General features: G+C 30.9%; 1 long non-coding RNA gene across 1 annotated transcript; it reads left to right on the top strand.

Moving 5' to 3' along the window:
• The first annotated feature begins 312 nt into the window (after positions 1-312).
• LOC105875688 (uncharacterized) lies at positions 313-6,679 on the top strand. Its single transcript, XR_001156098.2, has 2 exons — positions 313-382; positions 6,537-6,679. It is a non-coding gene; the product is annotated as an uncharacterized LOC105875688 (long non-coding RNA).
• Positions 6,680-7,616: the final 937 nt, after the last annotated feature.

Genomic DNA, 7,616 nt, shown 5'->3' with positions numbered 1-7,616 from the left:
AAAGATATTATTTTCCATAGTATTTTTTTACTATCTTGATAAAATGCTTAAGTGCTCCCTTAACTGTTCTAGAATGTAATAAACATGATAGTGGAGTAGTAATCACTGAACTTTCCCAAATATAGGTGATAAGTCACATGAAAGGGTTCTGGATAAAGTGGTAGCTGTCTTTTGCAGAATGCCAACCCTTTCTCTTTGTGTGTATCCTTGCCATTACCACTGCTGCATGCTGCTTTCATGCCAGACTAGTCACCTTTATCATAATGAGCATTGTTGCTTGTCACTATTAAGCCTAAATACAACTTTCCCACCACCAATAACACTGCAGGTTAGAAGTATTTGAAAGATCTGGAGTCAGGCCAAACACTACACATGAAAGAAGGTAAGAAACTTTGAAATTACCTTTCCATTCCTGCCATCTACTGATTCCACACTCTAATAAGCAATATGTTTCAATTGCCTCTGAACTTCAATCTTTTTTCTTCCAAGTGAAATGCATTTTTTTCAGTCTTGTGGTCCTCAGTATAGTGTAGATTAGAAAATATGGCTATTTCTTTTTCTTTAACAAAGATATATTAAAAACAAACAAATATCCTCATAGTATAAGTGGTGTATAAATACACAAGTGGTGTCTCTATTGTGAGCATTTCTCCAAAATGAATTTAAGTCAAGGCTATTTTATGTGTTAGGGAAATGCCATATTCTTGCAACTGCAACCAAGGGCCAAAATAAGTGAATAATACTTACTATTGTTATTCTGAATTTGCATCTCAATATTTACATCATTAAAATAAACAGTACACCTGCCCTGTTTGATCCTCACATGAATGATAAATAGCTAAGCTTCTGCCAAAGTCCTTAGATATAGATTTTCTACAAACTGTGCCTTTGGCTAAAGGAAATAATAGCTAAGCAAATCCAGTTGGCAATGGCAGTCAAGTAGCCTACTGCATGAAGACTGCTCTAAGTAGCAGCTGCACCAGTACTGGCATAGTAAGTTTCTGGAAGAGCCTTGTAAATCCGTCTTTTCATTTCAGTATTAATAGACAACAACATTCAAATGTATATGTATAAATAAGGCCAGTCTTTGAAAATCTCTGCAGTAAGCCATTAGAACTGAAAGGGAGTTTATAGTTAGATATACAGGAGTAAAACATGTGCATTTGTTAATTAAATCCAACCATATTTTCCCCCTTAAATGTGACTAAAAGCATTGCCAATTTGATTGATGAATACTTTCCCATAAATCTATGCACAGGATTAGAAAGAGCACTAAAAGAATAAAATGCAGTATGACTGGTGCTTGGATACCAAGATGCAGAAGGCAAATAATCACAGGATACATATGTTAGTCCATTTCAAAGTTTCAAGTAGAACATTTCAATAATGGGCCACATTAGTTTTGACACAAACAGAAAATGACCATGTGTTTGTAATTGGTGCAGCCAATTTGTATTGGCTACAAAAGCGTTGGCTACAAAGGTTACAAAAGTGTTGCTTATATTTCTGGTTATGTAAAGATAAAATAGCAATGTTCTGATTCAACAAATTTATTTTTCTAAGGTCAGTAGTAATGATGACACAAAAGACACCATCCCATCACCATCAATAGCAAATAAGACCTGTGTTCTAGCTCAGATCTTTCCCACAAGGGCATACCAAACACCACTTTCTGTTTAATTGGTCAATATTTTTAAGCAATTTAGATAAACTAAATAATTTAGATATAAGTGACTGCTTTGGCTTATAATTGTGATTTATGAATTTATAAAACATTAAGGCAAATTTTACAATTATACTAAAAATTTTGTTTTTTGTGATATATTCTAATAACCTAACAGTTATCAAAGACATGTTTTACTCAAAATCAATCAGTAATTTTTAAATTTATTATATAACAATGATAATCATAAGTATCATTACTTAATTAGTATTATAATTTATATTAATATATCTGCATTCAGTTTTAATAATAACTTATATTTAATAACTTATTAATTAAAGACATATAATTATATTATCTTTTCAAATTTTTCATATATTTAATGTATGTAACAGTAGTACTAAACATCGAATGTTGAAATGCTCATTTAACTTTTTTCATGCAGGTGCATATGATATATTTTCATTTTTGACTGGGATCCAATTTGAAGTTATCTCTGTGGTGAAAAGAAAAAAGCAAAAATTCATATTCAAATTATTTAGATTATATTTTGATTTGCTAACATTTTCCACTTAAATAATAACTATGTCCATTTTGCAGAGGTATAAGCTGTGTTAATGAGAGTTGTCAGGAATTTGTTATTACTTTTAGGCATATCTTAAACATGGTTGAAGAGAAATCCCAATAACGTGTAAAGCTCTGCCTGTTAAATTCTTAGAGGAGTCATTTCTACCAAGTCCTGTGGTTTTATTTTGTGGATGAACACCTATTGACTGTAACTTAATAATGTACCAATATAATTGTTATTAAAATGTACTGATGATATTTTTCCATGATTAAAGATAAGTTAATTTTCATCAGTGCATAGCTTTCCACTTATCTCAGAGAAATGGGTTATAAAGTTAAAACCCAATAGCCCCAATTATTTAACTTTTATAATTAATAATTATATTAATTCATCATCTACATTGTCTAGAGAAAATGTAACTTAATTATTACTGAACATTCCAAAAGTTATTGACTGTGAACTTTACCTGCTGAATAAATGTTATTCTATAAGTACATTTTGGATTTTAATGTAGGTTCTGTTCATTTTTCCTGTTGGAAATAGCAACTTACTCTAAAACTTGTATTTGAATAATAATGTTTTAGGAAGAATATAGATACAAAACTATAGAAAATCAGTCCTCTTAGAATAAAATTAATCACTATATTACAAACAGAAGCAATATATTCATATATATTTTAAATTTTTTCTATATTAGCACTTGAATTTATGCTCTGAATTTCATCACAATTTATTTTTCTTCTTATGCCATTTGCCTGTTTCTTGTCCTATTCCTTCCTCTTTAGCATTTTGATTCCTATACATTAAACAAACAGATAACTTCTTTAGTTATAGAATATATTTTCTTTAACTTTCTCTTTGTTCTTCCTCTTTCATTCACTTTTCATTTCATTAGGCAGCAGTTATCAAATTATTGCCTCTCAGCTTCAAATTTACCCTACTCCTGGAAAACAAAGCTTGACTCCATAAATATTTGTCCTTTGCTAGCTGACATGATGTTCGTCTTTGTCAACAGAAAGCAGTAGAGAGACATTGCAAAGGGCAAGTGTTTATCTTCCTTAATTTGCTGTGCTCTGCTTTGCTGGTTCCTGAAGTGCACATGGCTTCCCCTACCTGTGGCTCCCACAGTGTGGGCAGCTTATCTGGGGCTAGGTTTCTGAAGTCTGCTTAAAATGATATTTCGGTCATTTTTCATTCACTTAATATTTAGTATTTATCCAATGTCTACAATGCAGCAGACACTATACTGATGAATGTATGCACCAATTATATTTAACACAAGATCACAAAGTTCAGGAATGTATCACAGAGAATTTATGAACATAATTTAGTTCAGACTACACCTAACAGAAAATGTTTCAGTACATTTTTACTATTTAACAATTTGCCTAATGATTTTTTTTTTTCAGAAGGGCATAGGCATATGGATAAGAAGAAAGGGTATTGCACGTGGAATTAAAGAAAAAATAAAATAAAAACCTTTGTTATGTATCAAATTGTCATCACTTCATGCTCCAGATTTTCACAGAGAACAAATTGTGCCTCCTCATAAAACAGAATAAAGCTATATCTTTATCACCCAAGACAAGTGTTGAAGTTTAAATACAAACATTTACCCTAGCACTTAGAGTACTATATATTGCTTCCAGAAATTAAACAGATATCACAAAAGATAATTCATGTGATTCCTTGGTTACTAAAACATATTCTACATATAGTAATTTTGCTTTATTTTAATTTATATAGTCAATATTTTATTTGAACCCTAAATTCTCTAAAACTTATCAAAGAGCATCTCTAAAGGAGGAAATTAAAAGACACTTTGCTGTCTTTCTTCCTTTATGTGAAATATATATATAGAGACAGACAGATATAAATATATATACAATCTATATTTTATATAAATATATAAAATAAAGAACTGAGACACATTGAAAAATCATCTGAGCCCTTCACAACTATATTTATGATAGAAAGACTTTCATATCTTATTGCGCTTCTTTGACTTTTAGACTTATATTTTTCTTTAGAAGGATTTCTTCCCTTGTCAATTTGTTCAGCCAATTAATATTTAAATGCTTATTATATAGCTTTAAAGTATCATATTCTGGATTGTCAAAAATGGATAAGATGAATTCTTCTATACATTCTTTCCTCTTAAAGAATTCATAGACTAATAAAGGACTTTCACTGAATTAAGGCAACATTTCATAAAAAAAAATCTCCCAAATTGAAAAGGGAAATAAAATGTTCTTCAGATAGAGTGCATAGAGGAAATTGTGTGATAACACTTGAGGTTACAGAGAAGGCAAACAAAGATAGTATTGCGTTATGCAGCAAGAATGAGTAGTTTGTGATCCTCATGAGATGATGGAGGAACTATAGAAAATTTTTTTGGAAAAGTTAGCAGGTATAGATTTTGAAGAGCTTTATGTCATGTCTAATTAAAAAGTTAAAACATAATCCTATGACTATAAACTCTAATTTTTATAATTATGCTAACTTGTGGAGTATCATTATTATGTAGCAATCCATTAAAGGTTAATATTGAAATTAGCAGAAAAAAGACTAATTGTGTAATATTTAAATCTTTTTGTAAGTATATAAGCAGTCTTTGACTATAATGCAAACTGATGATTACTTATTTGTTTAATTTGTGACAAAATCTCATTGTTCTTAATCAAATAACTCTAGGTGCACATAATGCCTACATGTAGTAAAGACTAAAAGGAAAAAAAATAACAAACTATAAAATAGACAGGTGAACTACTTCTTGCTAAAAATAGCTTTATAAAATAGGATAAAAGGATAAAATAGCTGTTGTGTTACCCTGCAGATTATAAAGTAGTTCTTGCACACCTCTTAATCCTCTCTTAATCACTGCCGTGAATTTAGCAGAACAATTTGAGAAAGTTTATGCTGGGACTTAACCTACATCTAATCATCAGTTCACCTTATCAAATACCTTATAAATTACTTCAGTGCATATTTAAGACTCTAAATCTCAGGGCAGAATTGTCAAATGCTAATTATTATTTTGTACCTATCACACAAAGACAAGTATTCTTCAAAGTGAAAAACTTTCAGGAAAAGTAGATATGATCCATTTCTAAAATAGTTGAGAAAAGCTAATGCAACTATTTTCTTTTTTGTTGTTTTATTTCATTAGTGAACAATAAATTTTTTTGTGGTTCTAATAGTGCAAATAAAATATAGAATATTTATTATGAAAACCATACTATTTTATCAATGTCATCAAACAAAGTGATATTGAATATTAATATTATGAAAATAACTATATTAAGCAGTAGAAAATAGACAAATATATGAATACAAGTACCCACCTTCAAAGGACTTATATTTAGTAAGAGATGTTTCAAGGATTATTACAATGTAAAAGAATGGCACAGTGTTTAGAAATTCGGTATAGGCCTCTATGCAAGAGTTCACCTGTGAAGCACGTCTTAAAGTATAGAAAAATAAATGATTGAGCTGGGTCATAGTTGTGGAAAACAAAACTTTTAGAAGAAATAGTTCTTTTTGAATGAAATCCTGAACTATATAAAAGACTGGGATTTAGATATTATTATAGCCTTGCAAACTAAAACAGTAAAATTTTACTTTGCTGAGTAAAATATAAATTAAAAAAGCCACCAAAGGCTATTGGGAAAAAAGTATAATGATACAAACAATGCCTTATGTAGATTGAAAATCAGTAGTTTGAAGATACATGTGTTTAAAAACTCTGATGGGGAATAGATAGACCTACATGGGAACCATGGATCTCGGTAAAGCTATAAGAATGACTTCAGGTAGCCCCAGAGACCATGGCCATGAGAAATGAAAGCATGAATAACACGAACAATGTGACAAATATTTTAAGACAAAATCTTGAAAACTTAAAGACTGCCTGTTTTCAGAGAAGAAAATGTCAATAAAACTGACACATTTTAGGCTGAGTGTGAAGACAGTTAACAAATTGAGTATAGAAAACTATGGAATGGTCTCATTTAGAATAACTTTTGAAAGCAAAACCAGAGGAGTAAATTACAAATTAAGAATAGTTTTCACTGGGAAGATGAAAGGTAGCAAAGGCCCAAGAAAAGCGTACTTTACCAAAGTCAGCAGTGACCATTTTGGAATGAATAGTTTCTCCTGCATATTATAAAGAAAAAATATGTGTGCTTTATATTTACTACTTTAAATAGTTTGAGTTGGAGTTAACAAGTACATTTTTCTGTATATTAATGGCATAATAGTTTGAACTTTGCATGTAATTTTTATGTGATATGGTTTTCATCGCAGATTCACCAATTACCATCTTTAGATGGCAGAATAAAGTACCTTCAGAGCCACTTAAAAGCTGACTTTAACATGGAGTGGCAGAAGCGTCTCTTCAGACGGACACCTCTTAAATGAAGCCCAGTTTCAACAAAGGAGCTAAAACCAATTTGGCTGAATTGTTATGTTACTTGACATCAGAAGTAAGCAATACGTATGGACAACTACATGTGCAACTAAAATTAAGAAAGTTATAGAAACCAATCATTAAAGTTCATATTACTGTTAATTAAAATAAAATACAAAACCAAAATAATAATGTGTAAATTAGGATAGGCTAAGTTATATGTTGTAAGAAAACACCTCAGATTTTAGTGGTTTAATACAACAAAGGTTTATTTTGCACTCATGTTGACACTAGTATGCTCTGGGTGCTCTTATAGTGACTCACCAATACAGGAAGGTCTGTTCTTATGGCTCCACAGTCTCATCTACAGTCTGTCTCCAGGGATAGACAGGCATAGGACCACAGTAGAGGATCTCAGATCAGCAATTAAATGCCTCTGCCAGGAAATGAGTTATTTCCATTCACAGCCCATTGGCCAGACTTGTCAGATAGCCCTTCCCCATGACAAAGCATTAAGAAACGACTAGCATTCTCATCACTGAATGGTAAGGAGGACCAGTCATCGCTGATTATAATTAATATTTGCAAAAAGCATCATATTGAAAAGTACCAACGAATCATTCCAATATTCATACTAGTAGCACTTAGTTCATTAATTTTCTTCATGAGTAATATTTATGTAAAATTTATTTTTTCCCTAAGATAATCTGGGATTTTGTTTTCAGAGTTTCTAATCACTATATACTCCATATAATGATCATTTCTGCCCCCCCAAAAGGAAACATAGTGTGAGGAGAGTTTTCAACATATTAGCCAGAACTTTGTAAATATTCATAACAGCCTACAAGCCTCTATTACTATAGTTCACAACTCTTAGAGTGCTCTCATAGTATTTGATTGGAAATAGATTATCTTGATGTTTGAGAAGTCAGTATTATTTTTATGTGTGTGTGTTATCCTGTCACAGTCTTCTAAAT

Source organism: Microcebus murinus, chromosome 3, assembly GCF_040939455.1.
Source record: "Microcebus murinus isolate Inina chromosome 3, M.murinus_Inina_mat1.0, whole genome shotgun sequence".
NCBI classification, from domain to species: Eukaryota; Metazoa; Chordata; class Mammalia; order Primates; family Cheirogaleidae; genus Microcebus; species Microcebus murinus.
Note: the sequence above shows the minus strand (reverse complement) of the source record. Positions and strands in the feature narration are given on the sequence as shown.